Raw genomic sequence first — 24,678 nt, 5'->3', positions numbered from 1 at the left:
AAGAGACCCTGTTTCCAAAAATAAAAAAGTATAAAAAAGGTCTGGGAGTGTAGCCCGGAGGTAGAAGGGCTTCCAAGAACCCCAGTACCACAAAAAACAAACAAACAAAACAATATACTCTGGAAAAATATTCCAGGCACATTGGAGGGAGTCCAGCATGGCCGGGCTGGGATGCCCAGCCACACATTCTGGGGCCTTGGCACTCCTGGCCGTCACGCTCTTTTTTTTTTTTTTTTTTTTTTTGGTGGTACTGGGGATGGAACCCAGAGGCTTTCTACCTCCGGGCTACACTCCCAGACCTTTTTTATATTTTATTTGGAAACAGGGTCTCACTAGGTTGTTGAAAGCCTCACTTAAGTAGCTGAGGCTGGCTCCGAATCTACGCGATCCTCCTGTCTCAGCCTCCCAAGCGTGGGGATTACAAGCGTGTGCCACCACACCTGGCCATCATGCTCTTTTATTCTCCACTGGGGACCCTGGTGCCCTCGGAGGAGCAGATCCTGCTCTCCATGGTAAAGCTGTGGGCCTCTGCTCTTGGTGGGGAGATAAAATCCATTGCTGCTAAGTACTTAGACTCCCAACTTCTGCAAAAGACACGCTGTGTTTTCCTTTATTAAAATATATTGAAGAGGAAGCCTGGCGTGGTGGTGCACACTTGTAATCCCAGCATTTGGGAGGCTGAGACCAGAGGATCGTGGTTCGCGGGCAGCCTCAGCTACTTAGTGAGGCTCTTTGCAACTCAGTGAGACCCCATTTCAAAATAAAGAATAAAAAATAGGGCAAGGGGTGTAGTTCAGAGGTCGAATGCCTCTGGGTTCTATCCTCAGACCTGGAAAAAAGTAAAAAAAAAAAAAAATATATATATATATATATATGTATATATAGAATATATATATAGAATATATATATATAGAAGAGAGACCAAGATGGAGGCAGTGGCAGCCAGTATTTGGGAGAGGCAGACAGATCCAATACAATCCACCTTGAATTTTTGAAGAAATCTCTCCGAAAGTAGACTGCTTCTGCTGGACATGCTCAGGAATTCTGGACAATACACCATGTAAGAAAAATGTTTCGGGTGCATCTGAGGGAGCTTCGCATAGCCGGGTCAGGCCACTGTGTCACGCATCCCAAGAGACATCAGTGCTCATGGCCTCTGCGCAGCGCTGGGGGCCAGGGTCCTCTTGGAGCAGTAGATCCCGCTCTCCATGGTGAAGCTGTGGACCTCCGCCTGGGGGGGGGGGGGGCAAAATTCATTGCTACTAGGCATTCAGGCTCCCAGCTTTTGCAAAAGACACATACTGTTTTCTCCTACTTAAAAAAAAATATGGAAGAAAAAATGGGAACCTCTGTAGATGCCCTGCCCAGAGTGATGGAGACCAGAGCCTGCCACACAGCTAGGCCGGTCCCAGGGCCTGCGAGGCTGGGATTGGGGCCTGCCAAGCGGCGAGGCTGGACCAGGGCCTGCTGCACAGCAAAGGGCCAGCGGGTCCCTGCAATTGTGCAGTCAGGAAGCACTTGAAGCTGCTGCCACCTCATCCCATCTCTCAGCAGATCTCCAGATCCAAATAACCTCTATTAAATAATTGGGTGTGAGTGGATCATCTTGTCAAAGTCACTCACCTTCTGGCTGTCACGATTTCAGCAAATGGGAAATAGTGTGGAAAATAAAAGTAGGACTTCCAAGGAAGAGATAAACTGTAATTGATCAGATGTGGAGAAGTAGAAACTCTAATACATTATTTGGAAGGATTGCAAATTAAAGCAACCACTTTGAAAAACAGCACAGCATGGAAGATCCTCAGAAGAATGAAAACAAACTTATCATATGACCTAGCAATACCACCTATGGGTATCATTCCAAATAATGAAAACCAAACTATCAAACCAATGCACGAGTATCTATGTTCATAGCTGCACAATTCATCATTCCCAAACTATGGAACCATCCAAGATGTCCATCAGCAGATGAGTGGATTACAAAACTATGGGATATGTACACAATGGAATTTTACCCACCATAAAGGAGAACAAAATTATGATATCTACAGGGAAAGTCACAAAAAATAAGAAATCAGATGCTTTCCCTAACATGTGAAAACTAGGGAGAAATGGGTAACAGGAGGAACTTTAGATGAAGAAGGGGCCCTATAGAGGAGCAATTAAGGTGACCTATCTGAGGGGATGGGAGGGGGGAAGAGGGAAACTCTTTAAAGCACCTGATGTACTTAAACATCAAAGTCAGTCACTAACTCAAGCATGGGAATGGGGGGGAATGGGACAGGGACTGGATAAAGGCTAATTGGGTGATCTGTGCATGTGTATCTCTACAATTTTTCTATTCCATTAAGATGTTTGACTATAATGCACCAATAAAAATATATCAAAAAATAAAATAAAACTTTTATATTCTTTTCTTTTCTTTTCTTTTCAGTACTGGGAATGGAATCCAGGGGAATTCTACCTCCAAGCTATATCCCAGTCCTATTTTCTACTCTTTATTTTGAAACAGGGTCTCACTAAGTTGCAAAGGACCTCACTAAGTAGCTGAGGCTGGCCTCGAACCTGTGCTCCTCCTATCTCAGCCTCCCAAGTACTGAGATTACAAGTGTGCGCCATGCCTGGTTTAAAACTTTCATTTGTTTTCCTTCTCTCTCTCTCTCTTTCTCTTTTTTGGCGATATTGGGGATGGAACCCAGAGGCATTCTACCTCCAAGCTACACCCCCAGCCCTATTTTTTTATTCTTTATTTTGAAACAGGGTCTCACTGAGTTGCAAAGGGCTTCACTAAGTAGTAGCTGAGGCTGTCCTCAAACTGTGAACCTCCCATTTCAGCCTCCCAAATGCTGGGATTACAAGGGTGGGCCACCATGCCCAACTCCGGTTTGAAACAAGGTCTTGCTATGTTGCTGAGGCAGTCCTCGAATCTCGATCCTCCTGTCTCAGCCTCCTGAATGTTGGGATTACAAGTGTGCACCACAATGCCTGGCTCTAAAACTTTCATATTTCTTTCTCTCTCTCTCTCTTTTTTTTTTTTTTTAGTGGTCCTGGGGGTGGAACCCAGGGGCTTTCTACCTCTGGGCTATACTCCCAGACCTTTTTTTTTTTTTTTTTTTTTTTTTTGCTGGTCTGGGGATGGAAGCCAGAGGCATTTGACCTCTGAGCTACACCCCCTGCCCTATTTTTTTTTTTATTCTTTATTTTTTAAACAAGGTCTCACTAAGTTGCAGAGGGCCTCACTAAGTAGCTGAGACTGTCCGCGAACCGTGATCCTCCAGTCTCAGCCTCCCGAATGCTGGGATTACAAGCGTGCGCCACCATGCCCAGCTCTCCCAGACCTATTTTATATTTTTTTATTTGGAAACAGGATCTCACTAAGTTGCCGAGAGCCTCACTAAGTAGCTGAAGCTGGCTTCGAAACTGTGCGATCCTCCTGTCTCAGCCTCCCAAGTGTGGGGATTACAAGCCTGCGCCACCATGCCCAGCTAAGCTTTCATATTTCTATAACCTTCACTAGTCTTTAGATTTCACTCACTGAGACCTAAAAAACATGAACCCTAAGAAGAGGAGACACCCCAGTTTCACTGTGATGCCCTCAAAGATGCCACTATATATCTGGTTTTTAAATTTCTCTTCGTGTGTCTTTATGACAATGAACAACCATTTTTATCACAAGTTTTAGGTTGTTCTCATTTCTGTTTTTACCTAAGATTTTATGCCAGTCCCAAGGGACTTCCTGTATGTAGCTTGCTTCTGAATGATCATCCAGGTAAACTATTAAACCTTAGTAAGGGCATTCTACTTCTGAGCAACACCCTCAGCCCTAGATTTTATTCTTTATTTTTGAAACAGGGTCTCACTGAGTTGCAAAGGGCCTCACTAAGTAGCTGAGGCTGGCTTCGAACCTGTGCAATCCTCCTGTTTAAGCCTCCCAAATGCTGGGATTACAAGCGTGCGCCACCACACCAGTACTGTTTTATTTTTTAATTAATTAATTAATTAATTAATCATTTATGGTACTGGAGATTGAACCCAGGGACATTCTACTTCTGAGTTATACCCTCAGCCCTATTTTGTTCTTTATTTTGAAATAGGGTCTCATTAAGTTGCAAAGGGCCTCATTAAGTATCTGAGGATGTCCTTGAACCGTGATCCTCCTGTCTCAGCCTCCTAAATACTGGAATTAAAAGCGTGTGCTATCACACCAGGCCTTGATTTTTTTTTTTTTTTTTTTTTGTGGGTCTAAGGATGGAACCCAGGGGCATTTGACCTCCAAGCTACACCCCCTGCCCTAATTTTTTTTAATTTTTAATTTTGAAACAGAGTCTCACTGAGTTGCAGAGAGCCTCACTAAGTAGTTGAGGCTGTCCGAGAACCATGATCCTCCAGTCTCAACTTCTTAAGTGCTGGGATTACAGGGGTATAATGCCCAGCTTCTGGTCTTGATTTTTAATATTTATTTATTTGTTTGTTTGTTTGTTTATGGTATCGGGGATTGAACCTAGGAGCATTCTATCTCTGAGCTATACCCCCCAGCACTATTTTTCTATTCATTTTGAAACAGTCTCACTAAATTTTGGAGGACCTCAGTAACTAGCTAAGGCCGGCTGTGAATGTGTGATCCTCCTGTCTCAGCTTCCCAAGTACTGGGATTACAAGTGTGAGCCACTATGCCTGGCTTCTTTATTTTTTATTTTGAAACAGGGTCTCACTAACTTGTAGAGAGGCATGCTAAATTGCTGAGGCTGGCCACGAACCTGTTATCCATCCTCCTGTTTCATCATCTCCAGGACTAATATCTAAACACAGTGTTTTTTTATTTGCCTTGTTAATTCAGTGTGAAAACACTGGCTCCTGAATCAGGATTATCATACTGTAGAATGCACTTTTCACAAATTGGTCCTAGGATTATCAAATCAAAATGTTATCTATAAATCCAGGCAGAGTGGTACTTGTAATCCCAGAATTTAGGAGGTTGAGATAAGAGAATTGCAGGTTCGAGAACAACTTCAGCAAGTAGTGAGACTATCATCAACCTAGTGAGATCCTGTTTCAAAGTAAATATAAAACAGGGCTGGGGGTGTATCTTGGCTTCAATCCCCAATACCAAAAAAAAAAAAAAAAGTTATCTACATATTGATTGTTGGCCATGATGACACAGGTTGATGGCCATAACTAAGTTGAACCAGTCTCTTCCTGTACAATGAGAAAGCCTGCACGTTTCTTCTAGTCTGCTTGTTTCCGGTTAGAACGATGGGCTCCGTGTCTTCTCCTTTACCTTCACAGCTCTTGTGAAGAGCCCAGCTCCCTGGGAGCTGATGAGACATAAATGGCTTCAAGTTCAAAATCACATGCAACCAGGCGTGGTAACCCCAGTAGTTAGGAGGCTGAGACCGGAGGATTACCGGTTCGCAACCAGTCTCAGATACTTAGTGAGGCCCTCTGCAATTAGTGAGACCTTGTTTCAAAAATAAAGAATAAAAAATCAGGCTGTGGTGTAGTTTGGAGGTAGAATGCCCCTGGGTTCAATCCCCAGTACCACAATCAATCAATCAATCAATAAATAAATTGCATGCAAGCTGGGCATTGTGGTACACTTCCGTAATCCCAGGACTTGGGGGGCTGAGACAGGAGGATCACAGGTTCAAGGACAGTTCAACAAGTAGGGAGACTCTCATCAACTTAATGAGTCCTGTTTCAAAATAGGAATAAAATAAAATAAGGCTAGATTGGAGTTTGGAGGTAGAATGCCTCTGGGTTCAATCCCTAATACCACACAAAATAAAAAAAAAATTCACAGTCAGGCATGGTGAAACACACTTGTAATCCCACTACTTGGGAGACAGAATCAGAGGTTCAAAACCAGCCTTAGCAATTTAGCAAGATTCTCAACAACCTAGTGAGACCCTGTTTCCAAATAGGAAATAAAAAGTTGGACTAGGGGTGTAGCTTGGAGGTAGAATGCCTCTGAGTTTAATTTCAAATACCAAAAACAAAAACAAAAACAAAACCCTCACAAAGAAGTTTGTAACGTGGAGTGTAATATAGTCTGACGTGATGTCTCTCAGCCCGCAGTGTTGCTCAACACAATGGGACTTTTGAAATAGCCCATTCAAGTCCCTGAGAGAAGCGTGGGGAGGGGAGGTAGCTCCCGGAAGGAGTGGGCTGGAGCAGTAGCCAAAGAAATCTGAGATCTGGGGAGTTATCTGTACCACAAAGGTAAAGAGGCGTTACAGGCCTTGTCCCCCACAACCACAGATATAGAGAAAACCTTTGCACAGAGCTGAGGGAGGCTCCTTGGGCCATCACGGTTTCCTCAGCCAAGGTGTTCTCAGAGCTTAGCCCAGCATGGCCCAGAGGGGAGCTGCTCCGGAGGGACTGAGTATCAACAGCAAAGTTGTCAGGGGAGAGTCTGTGCTTAGAACAGACACCTGAGAAAGCAGCCTCCGCAATGAGGTCACTGGCACTGTCTGTGAAGGAAACAGTTTGGCAGTGGGTTGCTTACCAAAGCTGGCCTTGTGTTATCTGGTTAGAGTCAGCCTCCTAGATGGCCTAGTTTTCTCTGTTCAAACATATATTTTCAAAAAACTAGGAGCCTTGTTTCAGAAGTAAATTCTTTGGGGTTATCTTCAGCTGGTTAAAATGTGAGCATCTCATCTTGAACAGTGAGTGGATTTTTGTTTTCCCTATTAGGGCTTCTAATTGAGACCCGCACCCTTGCAGAAGTGGGCTGTGAGGGCAGCAGGCTGCAAGGGGCATTCTACCTCTGAGCTGCACCCCCAGCCCGAGTTTTTAGTCATTTATTTATTTATTTATTTATTTATTTATTTTTAGTCATTTTTTTTTTAACCAGGGTCTCACTGGGTTGTAAAGGGCCTCACTAAAAGTAGCTGAGGCTGTCTACAAACTATGATCCTCCAGTCTCCGCCTCCCAAATGCTGGGATTTCAAGTGTGCACCACCACATCCGGTTTAGACTTTTTTTTTGTACTGGGGGTTGAACTTGGCAGAACTTTACTTCCAAGCTATACTTCAGACCCAGTGTGTGTGTGTGTGTATTACTGGGGACCGAATCCGAATCAGGGGCATTCTACCTTTGAGCTACATCCCTAAGCCCCCTTATTTTTGACACTAGGGATCAAACCCAGAAGCATTCTACCTCCAAGCTATACTCACAGCCTGATTTATTTCTTATTTGGAAACAGGATCTCACTAGGTTATTGAGAGCCTTGCTAAATTGCAGAGGCTAGCTTTGAACCTGTGATCCTCCTGTCTCAGCCTCCAAGTACTGGGATTAGAAGTGTGTGTGTCACTGTAGCCAGCATTCGGGAAGCCCAGACTGGAGGATCGCAGTTCGCAGACAGCCTCAACTATTTTGTGAGGCTCTTAACTTCGTGAAACCCTGTTTGAAAATAAAGTATAAAAAATAGGGCAGGGGGTGTAGCTTGGAGATCGAATGGCCTTGGGTTCCATCCCAAGACCCCCCACACACACACACACACAAAAAGTGTGTGTCACCATGCCCAGCTTCCCCCCTTTTGTTCAAACAGGTCTCACTAAGTTGCAGAGGGCCTCGCTAAGTTGGTAAGGCTGACCTTAAACCTGTGATTTTCCTGTCTCAGGCTCCCAAGTAATAGGATTACAGATGTGCACCGCCACACCTGGCTTTAGACCAATTTTTTGTTTTGAAACAGGGTCTCACTAGATTGCTAAGTGTCTTGCTAAATTGCTGAGACTGGTCTCCAACCTGCAGATGGATGATCCTCCTGTCTCAGCCTTCCAAATACTTATGTTTTGAAACAGGGTCTCACTGAGTCACGAAGGGCAATGTGCCACCATGCCTGACTACCCATTTAAGATTCTAAGACCAGTGAAAGGGTTTCTAGAAAAGTCCCAAAGGAAAGGTCAAGGAGAGGTCTCACAGCTTGTGTGAACGCCAGCTGTGGAGTGGGATGATGAGAAGGAAAACGTTCATAAGGAAGTTCCCTGGCACCCACCTGGCAGACCCTTAGTGGCTCTGGCATAGGCACGGCCAGGAAGGAGTCTGGAAGCTGCGACTGTCACCACGGGGGAGAGCTGGGTGCCGAGCTGGGAGGGGGGCCTCATGCTAGAGCTGCTGGGAGGCGGGGCCTCACCTAGAGCCCCTGGGAGGCGGGGCCTCACCTAGAGCTGCTGGCGGTGAGGGACCTGCACTCTGATTCTGCCTTTAGGGTGGGATTGCTGGCAGGTGTGCTGGGAAGGCTCTCTCCCTCCTGAAGTGTTTTCCTCACCTGCTCACTGATGCTTGACATTCCTTTTCACCAGCAACAAAGGCTTGCATTACATAGAGAAAGAGCAGGCTTCAAATGACATGGGAAGAGAGGGAGAAAGAGAGAGAGAGAGGGAGGGAGGATGATGATGTGTGTGCTTGTTTGTTATCTCTGTGGATCTAGGATGGTGCACTTTTGCTCAAGGCGTTTTTTGTTGTTGTCTGTGCAGTAACTGGGGATTGAACTCAGGGGTGTTCTACCTCTGATCAACACTCTAGCCTCCTCCCCCTTTTTGTGGTACTGGGGGATGGAACCCAAGGGCCTTCTACCTCTGGGCTACACTCCCAGACCTATTATATATATATATATATATATATATATATATATATATATATATATATATATGTTTTTTTTTAATTTTATTTTTTATTGGTGCACTGTATTCATACATCATAGTAGGATACATACTTTTGTAGACATACATGCACACTTTTCCCAGTCAGCCCCCACCCAATCCCCACCCCATTCTCTCCCTATCCCTCCCTCCCATGCTTGGCTTAGTAGTTGACATCTAGTATTATGGCAATTTATCTAAAATTAAAAATGATAATCTCACATAACAGTTTCATTTGTCTGATACCAAGCTTTTGATGACTTAAAGATAACATTTCAATATTTCTTTTTGCTTTCTTTCTTACCAAAGAATATTTTTTTTCTATTTTTTAGGTGAAACTATCATATATTTATATATTTATTTTTCAGAAAAAAATCTATCCTAATATGGAATATGGAGTCTAGGTACCCAAAACGATCTTGAAAAAGAACAAAGCTAGAAGATATATATTTTCTGATTTCAAACCATATAAAGCTACAATAATTGAAACAGTGTAGTACTATTCTAAAGGCAGATATATAAACCATTGGAGTTAAATAAAAGCCTAGAGCTAAATTCTTCCCTATATTGTCAAGTTATTTTTGACAAGGTTTTCACAAACATTTGGTGGTAGAAATGATAATCTTTTAACTAAATATTGTTAAAAAATAATAATTACATGGAAAAGAATAAAATTGGACCCTTACCTAATCCCATATACAAATATTAACTCAAAATAGATAATAGACCTAAATACAAATCTTAAGATTATAAACTTTTAGGAGAAAATCTGGGTCATAAAACCTCACAACATTGAAATTGGCAGTGATTTCTTGGTTATAATTTCAATGACACAGGCAACAGAGGAGTATACAGACTCCCTAAAAAATAAAAAAATAAAAAAATTGTATATCCAAAGACAATGTAAACAGAGTTAACAGTTACTAATAGAATGGGATAAAATATTTCCAATTGCTATATCTGAAGGTATATTAATATTCCAACTAGAAATCCTAAAAATTAACAACAATAAAGGCAAACAATACCATTTAGAGTTAGGTAAAAGACTAACATAAATAATGAATCTCCACAGATAACCAATCTTAATTGTCTGTTGGATGGAAACTCTTGTTTCTCTGGTTCTGGTGTGTGTTACCTATTTCTTCTTTGTAGTTAATCTCTTTGAGTATTTTCTCTAGTGCTGGTTTTGAAGACATAAATTCCTTCAGTTTCTGTTTGTCATGGAAGCTTCTTATTTTTCCATCTAATTTGATAGCAAGTTTTGCTGGGTAGGAAATTTTTGGCTGGAAGTTGTTTTCTTTCAGAGTTTGGAATATGTTACTCCAAGCCCTTCTGGCTCTCATGACTTGGTTTGGGAAGTCTGGAGTGATTCTAATTGGTTTGCCTCTGAATGTCACTTGGCCCTTTGTTTTTGTTGCCTTTAAGATTCTCTGCTTGGCTTCCACATTGGTCATTTTGACAGTTATGTGGCGTGAGGATCCTCTTCTCCGATCCTGTCTAAAGGGAGTTCTATAAGTTTCCTGGACCTTTGTATCGACCTCTTGCTCTATGTTTGGAAAATTTACTGCTATTACTTCTTTGAAGAGATTGTTGATCCCTTTGGTTTCACTTTCTTTTCCCTCCTCTATTCCAATTATTCTTAGGTTAGCTCTCTTAAAATGGGCCCATATTTCTTCAATATCAGATTCCTGCTGTTGGATATTTTTTTCTAGATTAGAAACTATAAGTTCATTTTTGGATTGCTCATCTTCTAAGAGCGAGATTCTGTTCTCCATGTGTTCTAATCGGTTGTTTGTGCTTTGAATTGAGGCCTTTACTTCATTAATTGCATCCTTTATCTCTTTTTGGCTCTCTCTGAGTTCTTTTCGAAGCACCTCTATTATTTCTACAGTTATTTTCCTGATTTGATCTTCTAGGAATCTCTGATTTTCTGTTTTATCGGGTTCTGATGTTGTGGGGTTGTGAGCATTCATTGCTCCAGTATTATTCCTCTTTCCCATGATTTCGGAAGTTTGTGCCTTCTCTGGGTTCTTCCCTTGGGTCACTATGACTTCCCTTAAGGTGTTCTGGATCTCGAGTCAGTAGTATCTCGGACCCCACTACTCCTTTACTGGGTTTTATCACAGAGTCTCCAACCCAGAGAGTCGATAGAGGCTGCTTTAGACTGTGGGGGGTGCCAGGTTACACGTTCTCCTATGGTGTGATATCTCTGCCACCGCCCCTCCTCTACTGGGTCAAGTCCCAGGGAGTACAGTACTGGGATTTATCCTCTGTGGCCCGCAATTTGACTCACTGTTCTTGAGTATGCAGATGTAGCTGTACTGGCCTCGCTGAATTCGCTGCTGCTGCCGCCGGTGGCAATATGGTGCCGCTGCTACGCCCTTGGCTATGGGGCTGGCATTTTTCTTCTTGATTTTGATTTCTACTCTGAATCCCTGCAGCGTGTGCTGAGCTCGGCCACTGGGAGCTTTAGATGCTCTCTGCGCGGAGAAATCCCGCCTAGCTGTTCCGCAGTGGCTCACCTCGGCTTGCTGTAGCCGTCCCGTGAATTCGCCGGTGCCTCTGGCAGTATGGCGCTGCTGCCGCGTTCTCGGGCGTGAGGCCGGTGTATCTCCTCTGTGGCTCTGTTCTCAGTCCGCTTTCTCTCTGGAGCCTGGTGATTTTTTGTTTCACTGGTGATGGTGCTTTCTGGCTATGAAAGGCGCTGATTTTGTGGTAATGGAGATTTGTTGTTAGCGGGGCTCTTAAGCCCCGCTTTTCTCGGTTGCCATCTTCCCGGAAGTCTCTTTTTTTTAAATTTGGAAACAGGGTCTCACTAAGGTGCAAAGAGCCTAAGCAGCTAAGGCTAGTTTCAAACCCATGCGATCCTGTCTCAGCCTCTAAAATACTGGGATTACAAACTTGCACCACCACGCCCAGCCCCCAACCCCATTTTTTTTTTTTTTTTTTTTTGTAGTACTGAGGATGGAACCGACGAGCCTTCTACCTCTGGGCTACACTCCCAAACCTATTTTATATATTTTTGGAAACAGGATCTCTTAAACCAGGTGAGGCTGGCTTTGAACCTGCACAATCCTCCTGTCTCCACCTCCCAAGAGTGGGGATTACAAGTGTGCGCCACCATGCCCTGCATCCCCATTTTTTTTTCTTTTTTCTTTTTTTGGTGGTACTAGGGGTGGAACCCAGAGGCTTTCTACCTCCGGGCTATACTCCCAGATCTTTTTTATATTTTATTTGGAAACAGGGTCTCACTAAGTTGCTGAAAGCCTCACTAAGTAGCTGAGGCTGGCTTCGAACCCGTGCGATCCTCCTGTCTCAGCCTCCCAAGCGCCAGGATTACAAGCGTGCGCCACCACGCCCAGCTATTTTATTTATTTTTTATTTAAAATTGTGTGTGTGTGTGTGTGTGTGTGTGTGTGTGTGTGGTATTGGGGGTGGAACCCAGGGGCTTTCTACCTCTGGGCTATACTCCCAGACCTCTTTTATACTTTATTTGGAAACAGGGTCTCACTAAGTTGCTGAGAACTTCACTAAGTAGCTGAGGCTGGCTTTGAACCTATGCGATCCTCCTGTCTCAGCCTCCCAAGTGCGGGGATTACAAGAGTGCGCCACCACACCTGGCCCCATTTTTTTTTTTTTTAAAACAGGGTCTTACTAGGTTGGTAGGAAGCTCATTAAAGTTGCTGAGGCTGGCAGCAAACCTCCTGTCTCAGCCTCCCAAGTACTGGGATTACAAGTGTGCACCACCATGCCCAGCTCAAATTCTTGATTTAAATTTTTTCATAGAGCCAGGCATAGAGGCATATACCTGTAATCCCAATACTTGGAAGGCTGATACAGGAGAATCTTTCATAGGGCCAGACATGGTGGCACAAGCCTGTAATCCTAGTATTTGGGAGGCTAAAATAGGAAGATGGCAGGTTTGAGGATACTTTGGGAGAGTAGTGAGACTCTCATCAACCTAATGAGAACTTGTTTCAAAATTAAAAAAAAAAAAATAGAGCTGAGGGTGTAGCTCAGAGGTATAATGCCCCTGGGTTTGAAGGGTCCAAGAATTGCCCACCAACCCAAATATCGAAGGACTCACAAGAGATGTAAAAATGCAAGCGAGGTTTATTGTCCCGGCTAGCCAGGGGTCGAGACCAAGACACCATGGCCGAGGTTCGCCCCCTCCCCACTCCACGCTCTGAATTTTATAACCCTAGGAGGGAGTGGTTACACACAAGGGAGTGGTTACACACGTCAGAGCCCGCCAACCTTAGAATACAACCAATAAGATACAAGGACAAACAAGTACAACCAATAATTTTAAAACATGCATCCACACACGTCAGAGCCTGCTCTGCCTTTCCCACCCACCTTGGCTGGGCCAGGCTTATCTCTGCACTGGAGAGCAGATTAGCCTGGCCTTGTTTGCTGATCTAGCTCAGAGATATGGGGATGGGGTCCCATTTACAAAGACCTTGGCCGACAAGCTGGAGATTAGAGGCTTTGACCTTGTGGGTCCCCTACCCTTGTCCTTGGATGGATCTTGATTTTATTTCCAATCCTACCCTACTTCTATCTTAACTATATTTTAATACCTTATTTCTAATCCTAATATGGGAGAAGACTTCTCTAGTTAACTTCTCATATAGGGGGGGAAAGCACTTCTTCCAGCCTGCTTTCCAGCACCCCTACAGGTTCAGTCCCCAGTACAAAAAAGAAAAAAAAAAAAAAAAAAAAGCCAGAGACCCAAGCATGGTGGCACACACTTAAAACCTAAAATTCCAATACCTGGGAGGGTGAGCAGGAGGATCATGGGTTCCTTCTCAGCTTTAGCAACTTTGTAAGGCCCTCTGTAACTTAGTGAGACACTGTTTCAAAGTTAAAGATAAAAAATAAAAAGAGGGCTGGGGGTGTAGCTCAGAGGTGGAATGCACCTGGCTTCAATTCCTAGTATCACACACAGTATCACACACACTATCACAAAGTCTCCCCCCCCCTCTCTCACACACACACACACACACACACACACACACACACACACACACACACACACATCTTTCCTAGGTCTTAGATTGCTACTCCAAAATGCAGTACTGTCCTCTGCTGACTGCAGTGTGGTATAGCCACATGGTACGGAGGATGACTTCCAAATCCTTTCCCTTATCTGTAAAAGACTGGAATGGTCTCCAGATGGAGACAAATCAAATATGGAATGATTTTCTAACAACCAGACCCCTTCAGAAAGTAACCCTTGGTATCTTTTGGCTTTGAATTAAAATGTCACGAATTTAGCAATGGCCCCAGCACCACCCACCTACCTGATTGCAGGCCCCTCCCTAAAGCTCCCAGGGGTGTTTTCGGAAACACCCTGATCTGGGTGTTTCCTGATCTGGGTTGCAAGCACCTTGAAGAGTTCACCGTGTTCTTGCTGCCTGCTGGCCCTTGAAAGGACATTTCCTGCTACTCTGTGTACCATGGCCCTGGCACTGCGGAGCAGGAAATGCCATTTCTACTAGTGCTGGTTTCTATAAATGGGGCCCAGCAGAGATTTGGAATTCTTTCAGATAGACCTGGAAGACCACATACTTCAAGCAAGGTGCTCTCAGTTGCCTGGTGTTGTGTTTGGCTGTTAAAACATGGCATCATCTTTTCACACGTCCTGAGGCCAGGTTGCAGGTCTCCTTGTGTCTGCTGTGCTAGTGCAGAGTCCTACCTACAGCTATGGAAGTCAGGGCAAGACAAGCATTTAGAAAGTTTCTTCCACTCTTTGACCAAGTGTTGGTTGAAAGGTGCTGCCGAAACTGTAACCAAAGGAGGCAGTATGCTTCCAGAAAAATCTCAAGGAAAAGCATTACAAACAACAGTAATAGCTATGAGATCAGGCTCTACAGGAAAGGGTGGAGAGATTCAGTTAGTGTGAATGGTGGAGATAAAGTTCTTCTCCTAGAATATGAAAAGGCACCAAAGTAGTTCTAGGCAACAAGGGACATTTCTTATTTAGAGATGAAAATGTTCATGGAAAGTATGTAGACTGAAATAAATCACTTTTGAAACGGCGTCTTGTGACGCTGTCTATTCCAATGAAGTTATGAAATCTTTCCTCATGTAAATAATTTCCATGATTCTCTTTTATGATACAAGGATGGTAGCCGGGTGTGGTGGTGCAGGCTTGTAATGCCAGCATTTGCTAGGCTGAGACAGGAGGACCATGCTTTGCAAACAGCCTCAGCTACTTAGTGAGGCTCTTTGCAACTCAGTGAGACCTTGTTTCAAAATAAAGAATAAAAAATAGGGCTGTGGGTGTGGCTCGGTAGAATGCCTCTGGGTTTCATCCCCAGCACCTTAAAGCAATAGCAACGGCAGCAACAACAACAAAAAAAATGTGCGCCAGTAGTGGGAAATGGCTTCCAAATGTCTTTGAAAATAGCTTTGGTAATAGAAAGCCAGAGCTTAGAGACAGGGTAGGCAGGGAAGAGACCCTGCAGAATTCCAGGCACCAAGGGTGATTAGCAAGAAAATAGAGGAAGCCCAGAGTCTTTTACATTTCTAAGACAAGCAAACTTCCCCAAGGATGTGGGGGGGATGCCATGAGCCTTCAAGAGATCCCAGACTCTGATAACAGATGAACACATTTTGGGGTGTAACAAAAGGCTTGGGGTCTGTACCAGAGACAGGGCAGGCCTACTGGAAGGAATTGCCACATCAAAAGACCTGCCCCGGTGAAGGGCAGATCTAGTCGGGTCAGGAGATTTGGCATCAAACTGTTCTGTATCCAAAAGATTTTGGTGACTTCTTTTCAAGTAACCCCACTATGTCACCCTCTATGGCATCGTGCTTTACTCTAAGCTATGTCCTATCTTTCCATCTTTGTAATAATAAAATCACTTAAGCTTATAGCAAAAGAGTTTAAGCTATTGTTTTCTAGACATAGCTCAGAACAAGAACCCGTGGCTACATCTCACTGTTACAGTTTGGGAGCCCAACAGGGAGGACCGGTAACAGTCTCACCATAAGAGAATGGTAATTGAAAAAAAAAAAAAAAGGTATGATACTTGTGAAACTAGATCTCTACAAGTGTATTCTGAAACCAGAGTGGAAACCCTACTAGTATTTCTCTATCCCTTTAAAATGTCTTATTCAAAATCTGCATTCATTATACTCAGAGGCTTTAAAATCTTCCATCAAGAAGTACACTTGCACATTCATCAAGTCTCTTTTGATGGGAAATGGAGCTTGAAAAAGAAGATGTTCCCAAGACAATCTTCCAGTCTAATGGTTAGCTGGGTATGGAGGTGTAAACCTGTAATCCCAGTACTTGGGAGGCTGAGACAGGAAGATTGCAGGTTCAAGGACAGACTCAGCAACTTAGCAAGACTCATCAACTTAGGAAAACTGTTTAAAAACAAAACAAAACAAAAAGGGCTGGGGGTGGAGCTCAGAGGTGGAATGCTCCTGGGTTCAATGCCCAGTAAAAAAGAAAAAAAGAAAAAAGTATTAGAGTTTAACTTCATCTTGGGGAAAAAAAGGAAGATGTTTCTGGGTTTATAGACCTTTCTCAAAGGTCTATAAACATAGGTCTGACTCTAGAGCCTGACAAATAGAAGCATATCTAGGTTTTAGGACCAAAACAAATGCAAATTACTTCTAGTGATGCAAACAAACTGGAGGCCCGAGACCCTGAGGTGTTTTGTAGCATCTGGAACAGCTGGTAAGGTGACTGCTCTAAATCTGAGGAGGCTCCGGATTCCTCCTTACACCTTCACTGATGTTTTTATCACTACAGAAGAAGATTTCATACTTTTCCTAAGTTCAGGCTGAGAAAACATCTCAGCTCGGCTAGCAGCTATTGGAGCAGGTGACTTTGCCGAGGCTCTAAACTGTAAGCCGCTTGCATTGGAAGTTGTAGCTAAGGCCAGTTTCATAGGTCCCCACACAGAAGAGCTGCGTGTTCAAAAGCAGCCCCGAATGGCAGTTTAATGCTTTGTGGTTACTGTCTGGAAATTCCTAATAACTTACCCCTGCTTATGATTTGTAGGTGAAGTCCATGGGACAAGGCAGTGAGGCTGAGAGTCTCAACGCAAGCATGGTCTGCTTCTCCTTGGGACATTTTGAAACGGGGGTTTCTTGCGAGAAAACCCCGGCAAGTTCTTGTCTACGGAGAGCGAAGAATGACACCTGCAGACCTCAGGAAGGGGAGTAAAAGGTTTATTGGAAGCAGCAGGGAATGGGGCAAGGGTGGCTGAACACCCCAAAAGGGGCTGGAACTCTGGGTCCAGCAGCTGCCTTCAGGACAATACTTGAGAGTAGCCCAAGCCAATTGCCTTCAGGTGCAGGCTGCTTTCTTCCGGAGTCCGCACGATCTGCCAGAAGGGAATAGAGAAAAGTGGCCGAACACCCCATAGGGGCGGTCGAACACCCCATAGGGGCGGTCGGAACTCCGGGGTCCAGTAGCTGCCTTCAGGGTCACTACCTGAGTGTCGCCCGAGCCAAGTGCCCATCAGTTGCAAACTACTTTCTCCCAGAGTCCACGCGATCTGCCAGAAAAGAGGTACACGTCACCCCTAGGGGCCTGGTCAGCCATGATGTCCAGCAGAGGCCTTCAGGTCACTACTCGAGAGTCGCCCGAGCCACGTGCCTTCAGATGCACTCTGCCTTCTCTCAGTGCCAACACGACCTGCGAGAGAGAGAGAACAGCTCCCCAAAAGGGGAGAGGGTCCCGAGCGGGAAGTCCCCCGCTTTGCCATCTGACTAGCCAATGCCTGACCGCTTGCAAGTCCGTTTGTGGTTAGGGTGACTTTTGAGATTCCAAGGAGAATTTGCATAGGGCATTTGCAAGTCCTTTGAAGGGTCTCCTTTCAGGAATGCCAGACTTGCTGGGTGGGTTTGTTGATTAGGAAACTCAGGATGGCTTTGTGAAGCTCTGGCCTTCTTTTCTCTGAGCCTTTGGAATTTCAGGCATTTGTCGCCCCTCAGGAAACTCAGGAAATTAACTTTTTCTACCAAGGCTTTTTCCCTATCTGCCTATTTCCTTTCTATCTCCTCAATTTCCTAAGCTGCCCATTGCCTGAGTCTGGGCACCTCAGGCCATGTCTGACTTTCCCTTCCCTTCCTTTACCCCACAATTGCTGCCATTCTCCACTACTGCAGGTGGCTGGGTGTGAGCGCAGGAGCATTAGGTTGAGCCGTGCACCTTGCTGCATCTCAGGAAAAAGGCATGGAGGCATGGTGGTGGGCAAGAGCAGAGAAAAACCTCTGATGCATCCCTGATCTAGGCACTGAGCCTGCTCTGGCATGGAGATAAGCCCAGGGGTTGCAGGCTCACGGGTTGGAGCATAGACTGTCAGCCTGGAGGCCAGCCAGAGGAGGCATCCTGGGGTGGTTGAGCTACACAAGTACTGCAGCGACGGGGCAGCCCAACTCTCACCCCTCAGTCCCCAGTGCCTGTAAAGGTCTGCATACACCCTGAAATATTCCTGAGCCCAACGAAGAATGCTATTAATAGCAAGTAAAAAACTCCACGAGAGGGCAAGAGATGATGGAGGAGAAGGGAGGAGAAGGTTTTCCATTTTCATGCTTTTTTAAAGGAGTTTTTTTTTTTTTTTTTTGTCTTTTTTGGTGTAGGGATTGAACCTGGGGTGGTACACTTGCCAGGCAAGTGCTTTGTCACTGAGCTACATCCCAGCCCTCTATTTTCATGCTTTTAATGACATCTTTCTCCCTTGCTCTTTGAACAAGGGGCCCCATACTTTTCATTCTGTGCAGAGATTCAAAAATTAGGTAGGTAGTTGGTCCTGGCTAGAGCAGAGGGTACACTTTTCAATTCTGTGTATATGGAATCTAAAGTTGTTGGGCTGTGGCTAAAGATGTTTCATCAACTTTTCATGAGAATAGATGAAAAACTGCTGCATGCAGCCAATGGTGGCTGAGAGCTTGGGAACAATTCCTCACTTAAAAGTTGAAGAGAACAGCTGGGTGTGGTGGTGCACGCTTGTAATCCCAGCATTTGGAAGCTGAGACGGGAGGGTTGCGGTTTGCGGACAGCCTCCGCTACTTAGTGAGGCTCTCTGCAACTCAGTGAGACCCTGTTTCAAAATAAAGAAGAAAAAATAGGGCTGGAGGGAGTGTCACTCAGAGGTAGAATGCCCCTGGGTTCCGTCCCCAGTACCACCAAAAAAAAAAAAAAAAAAGTAAAAAAGATTTTTTTCTTTTTTCTCTCTTTTTCTTTCTTTCTTTCTTTCTTTCTTTCTTTCTTTCTTTCTTTCTTTCTTTCTTTCTTTCTTTTTCTCTTCTTTCTCTTTTACAGTACTGGGACTGGAACCCAGAGGCATTCTACACCCTATTTTTTATTCTTTAGTTTGAAACAGTGTCTCACTGAGTTGCAGTGAGATCCTGTAATACTAAGTATTAGCTAAGGCTGTCCAGGAACTGAACTGCAATCTTCCTGTCTCAGCCTCCCAAATGCTGTGATTACAAGCATGTGTCACCACACCCAGCTTCCAGCCCTATTTTTTTTAAGGGGGGGGGGAGGGCGGGGGGGTGTGGGGGGGGGTTGTGGTACTGGAAATTTGTAGTACTGGGAATTAAACCCAGGGGCATTCTATCTCCAAGCTACATCCCCAGCCCTATTTTTTATTATTTTATTTTTGAAACAAGGTCTCACTAAGTTGGGGAGGACCTCACTAAGTAGCTGAGGCTGTCCAAGAACCACGATTCTCCTGTCTCACCCTCCCAAATGCTGGGATTACAAGTGTGCACCACCAAGCCTGGCTTAATTCTTTATTTTGAAATAGGGTTTCACTAAGTTGAAGAGGGCCTCACCAAGTTGCTGAGGCTGGCCGTGAACCTGCAATCCTCCTATGTCATCCTCCCAAGTACTGGGATTACAAGCATGTGCCACCACACCTGGCTCTATGGGAAAATTTTTAGATGAAAAGAAAAGCACAGTTAAAACTCCTTCCCGCGTATTAGGAACAGTTCTTTAAAATTTTCTCTAAAAACTTTCCAAGGAGAGGCAATGGTTCCCTGGCCCCTATGGCAGATTTGGACAAACCCTGATGATGGGGACTGAGAAACAGAGAACTGAATGGCTTCTGGCTTGACAGGCAGCTGGGCCTTGTGAGCTGGGGCTGGAGGGGGAATCATAAACTAATCACCTTTAAACCAGGCACAATGGCACACACCGGTAATCCCAGTACTTAGGAGGGTCACAGGTTTGAGTCCAGTCTCAGCAATTTAGTGAGACCCTGTTTCAAGATAAAAAAAAATTTAAAGGGGCTAGGAGTGTAGCATGGAGGTAGAATGTCTCTACGTTCAATCCCTAGTACCAAAGTAAAATAAATAAAATAAAGCACAGTGGGGCTGGGGGTATAGCTCAGAGGGAGAGTGTTTCTGGGTTCAATCCCCAGTACCACAATAATTGAATAAATAAATAAATAAATAAATAACCCTTAACATTTGCTCAGTGTTAAGGATGATTTGGGGTTTCATAGACCAGAATGCTCCACTCAGCATTAAAATAAATAAAAGTTACCCTTTTATTTTGTCAGGTCTTGCTAAGTTGCTGAGGCTGGACTCAAAACCTCCTATCTCAACCCCTCACACTGATGTTACAGGCATGAGCCACTGTGCCTGGATAGGGCTTGAGAGTCCTGGAGGTTTGCTTGCAGGAGGGGTTGATTCTTCTGCCCTTTGGGAGGAGGGTGGGGCAGCACACTGCACACATGTCGTTCCCTGTTCAGCCACTGGATGGCAGTGTTGATCCACTAGGAGGAGAGAGCTGGTGGGAGCTAATAGGTCCAAGTGGTGACACTTGCTGGCATTTATTAAGAACCAATAATGTGCTTGTCCCTTTGCTGTTTGTTTGTTGATCAGGGGTATTCCATTTCCAAGCTACATCCGCAGCTATATTTTATTTTTATTTGGAAACAGGGTTATTTATTTATTTATTTATTTTGAAACAGATTGTCCTTGAATCTGGGATCCTCCTGTCTCAGCCTTCCAAGTACTGGGATCATAGGTGAGCACCACCACACCAGGCTGTGTTTGTCCCTTTGAATACTCTAATTCAACAGCCATGCAAGAGATGAATGATAAAACCAATTTTAAAGATGAAGTAACGAGGATCAGAGAAATTAAATGAAGTTTTCAATGTCTCACAATTAGTAAATGGCTTAGCCAGAATTCTGACTCCAGCTGCCTAAATCCAAAACCCTGTGCAATGTTATGATGGCAAATCCTTTTAAGTGTGTCCTCCTAGCAGCCACCTGCTACAGCTGTGTCCAAACCCTCTCTTAGTCATCTGGTTCAAGTAGCCACCTTTTGATTATCCAAGTAAAATGGGGCTGGGGGTGTAGCTCGGAGGTAGAATGCCCCTGAGTTCCATCCCCAGTACCGCCCAAAAAAATAAAAATAAAATAAAACTTCCAGCTTTAACTCCAGAGACACTTGTTGTTCTATGTGCATGGGGAAGAGAGAAGAGACAATGAATTTGCCTTTTTGGAGCCTTCTCTTTGGTTTCATTTTCTTAGGTAGGTATGAGCAGGTGGGCAAAATTCGGACAGGCCTGAGGGACCTGGTGCAGCTGAAGGAAAGCTAAGCAGGCCTGCAGAGGTGGAAGTACAGGAGTCCCTCCTAGCTGCAGTTAAAGAATCACAGTTAGAAAACGGCACGCATAGCCAGGTGTAGTGGCGCATGCTTGTAATCCCAGGACCTGGGAGGCTGAGACAGGAGTATCACAGGTTTGAAGCCAGCCTCCACTACTTAATGAGGCTTTCAGCAACCTAATGAGACCGTTTCCAAATAAAAATAAAAAATAGGTCTGGGGGTATACCCCGAGGTAGTAAGCCCCTGGGTTCAATCCTCATTACCATAAGATAAAGAAAGAAAGAAAAAAAGAAAAGAAAACTGCTTGCATAACCACCTGCAGGGTTTCACCTGGACTCCCATGGGAGTTTCCAACATGGTAGAAACAGCTACGCTATGGTGCAAAAAGAGATAGTGACCTCCATGGATGCATATGCATTGGGGGAAAGGGCTGAGGGAGACATAAGGCTTCCCACATGAAGAGCCCCCACAGTTTCCATTCCAGAAAGCCCCCCCCTTTTTTGGAATGTAACTTCACAGCCTTCATTTATGCTGGTCCCCATTTCCCTAAGCAAATCTTTTATATTCCTCTATTTCTGCCTTCAGTTTGAATTCTTTCTCTTGGAAGAAACAAGAATGGAGAAAGCGATTACCACCCGGTAACATAAGGTTAAAGCATAAGGTTAAAGCATAAGGTAACATAAGGGATTACTGCCTGGGAGCAGTCCCGTGGTCCTTGCTTCCCCTTCCCCACCAGCCCACAGTGAGCTTTCCAACAGATCTGATCAGTGGTCCTCCATCCTTCATGGCACCCTGGGGCTTTGAGGAGGAAGTCCCATTCCTTAGGCAGCACCCAGGTGTTTCACAAGCCAGAGCCCGGCTGGCTGCCTTGCCCCTTCCCTTACTTGCTTACACAGCCTCTGAGCTCTGGAGCCATAGCTTCAGCCCCCTGCCAGCCCGCCGTTGTCAGAGGAGCATTTGGTACAGCACCTGCTGTAGTAGGACTGGTTGATGCTCCTCACCTCCCGTTCCCATCCCTTGGAACTATGCAATACACCTGCAAAGGCGAATCTATACAGTGAGAGACCCGAGTAAATACTTCCAGACACGAGCGGGTATCATGGGGCATTATTTTGCTCCAGCTGACACTTAAGGAAGACATTTCCAGGACCATTTTTCTCTGTTCATGGTGAGCCCTGAAGCCACCAAACACCATTAAATTCTTAGAGGCTAAATTCTTTAAGGTAGGGACAAAGTTATCCTCTGAGTGTCCCCAAGGCCCAACCTAGAATTGAGTCTTCAGTGACATCTCTAGGAAGTCGGTCCAAGATGGCTGATGAAAAGCTGGGCACAGTCATGCACATCTGTAATCCTATTACTTGGGAGGCTGAGACAGGACGATCACAGGTTTGAGTCCAGCCTCAGCAACTTAGCAAGACCCTGTTTCAAAATAAAAAACAAGGGGGTAGAGACATAGCTTGGAGGTAGAATGCCCCTGGGTTCAATACCCAGTATAAATAAATAAGTGATGGAACACGTGAGAAGCTGTAGGCATGTCATTTCAGGGTACCATTATCGGAAACAGTGAGGGCATTGTCTTAAGAGCCTGTTAAAGCCCAGAAAAAAAACAAAACCGAACAGTGCTTCTTCCTGTTGCAGCAACTGGCCGTTTTACAGGGCACTAGATCAAGAAACTCATGCGGTGGACAAGTGAACAGCTTGATTTTCAGGGCTCTGGATTGGTGAGGCTGACCAAGCTCAATACAGAAATATGGAAGAACCTGTACCTGGGTTTTAAGTTCCCAAGAATAGCCCTGGCCCACTCTCTCTAGTTCTTAGGTTAGTCTTTTTGTGGTCCAAAGAGATCTAAATGGCTCTTAGGCAAAACTTGTGAGGTGTCTCTCTGATTCCAGAAACCCTCCAAACTCCCCAGTAAAAGACCAGAATCTTGGACTCAGTCTCTTCTGAGAAGGGTCAGCTAAGAAGTGGGGATTCTGCCCTGAGCCTGGACTCTCCTGACCCCCTCCCTCTCAGCCCCACCTCAAGGGTCCAGCCTTCCCCTCCACTACCACAGGGAACCTACCTGCTCTGGTTTTACACGTCAGGTAAATTTTCTAATCCATATGCATTTACCTATTCCTGATCCATGACTAACCCTCCTTCTTGAGTAGGAATATATTTGATGCCTGTGCAATCAAATACTTGATGCCTGTGCATGTTCTCAAAAGCTAAAGCATCAAGTGCCTTTTAAACATCATCATTATTATTATTATTATTATTATTATTATTATTATTATTATCAGTACTGGGGATTAAACCCAGGGGTATTCTATCTCTGAGCTATACCCTCAGCCCTACTTTTTATTCTTTATTTTGAAACAGGGCCTCACTAAGTTGTAGAGGGCCTCTCTAAGTAGCTGAGGCTGGCTTCCAATCTGAGATCCTCCTGTCTCAGCCTCCCAAGTATTGAGATTACAACCATGTGCCATCATGCCTGGCTGCCTTTAAACATTTTAAGTGCATTTTATACCTATTATTCCTGCCTCTAGCTAACTCAGTAGCATTACATTCGACATTACAAGGCATTTAAACTATCTGGGTGGTCTTGTGCACTTGATCTCCTTGGGAACCACAGGAAAACTGATTTCTATTATTCATGTGAGAGATGGGGACTCTCAAGGGCCATGCCCAAGGACACCCTGCAAGTCAGTAATAGGGCAAGAACTCTGGCTGGTGTCAGCAGCCTTGAAATCCGGCTCCTTCAAACTCCTACAGTGTGACATGCAAATACACGGATGAAGCAGCCAGTAAAGAGGATGTGCGTATAGAAACGAGGCTTGTGGACATGCAGGAGCCAGGCAGGCGCTCCTGAGTGGGAGAATGCTACGAGAAGGGGCCCTAGCTCACAAATACTCTCTCTCTGCTCCCTAAAAGTTTTCTAACAGGGAATAGAGCTTTGTAGTCCAAGTTGAGAATTCTAGGCGCAAATCCTACTGGCTCCTTATTGGCTGTGTGAATTTAGGCAAGATACCTAATCACTCTGGGATTTTTGTTTAATCATCTATTAGATGATGATTATATAGCAACAGCAGGGAGTGGTGTAATAGGGCACCACTTGGGAGGCTGAGACCAGAAGATCACAGGTTCAAGGCCAGCCTCAGCAATTTAGTGAGACTCAGTAACCTAGCATGAACCTGTTTCAAAAATAAAAAATAAGCTTCACATGGTATAGCACAACTGCAATCCCAGGATTTGGAAGGCTGAGACAGGAGAATTTCAGGTCGCAAAACGCAATCCTCCGGTCTCAGCCTCCTGAATGCTGGGATTACAAGTGTGTACCACCACACCCGGCTCAATTTTGTTACTTTAATTAATTACTTTATTTATTGGTACTAGGGATTGAACCCAGAGGCATTCTAACTTTGAGCTATACCTCCAGCCAATTTTTTTCTTATGTGGAAACAGG

The 24,678-nt window shown here is 44.6% G+C and overlaps 1 pseudogene across 1 annotated transcript; it reads left to right on the top strand.

Annotated features, from left to right (window-relative positions):
- The first annotated feature begins 14,351 nt into the window (after positions 1-14,351).
- On the top strand, positions 14,352-14,665 carry LOC308273962 (10 kDa heat shock protein, mitochondrial-like; annotated as a pseudogene). The gene has a single exon. The product of its transcript is annotated as a 10 kDa heat shock protein, mitochondrial-like (transcript).
- The last annotated feature ends 10,013 nt before the right edge of the window (positions 14,666-24,678 follow it).

This window comes from Muscardinus avellanarius (assembly GCF_963383645.1).
Source record: "Muscardinus avellanarius genome assembly, chromosome: 15".
Lineage (NCBI taxonomy): Eukaryota > Metazoa > Chordata > Mammalia > Rodentia > Gliridae > Muscardinus > Muscardinus avellanarius.
The sequence above is the reverse complement of the archived record's forward strand: the minus strand, read 5'-3'. Positions and strand labels throughout refer to the sequence as shown.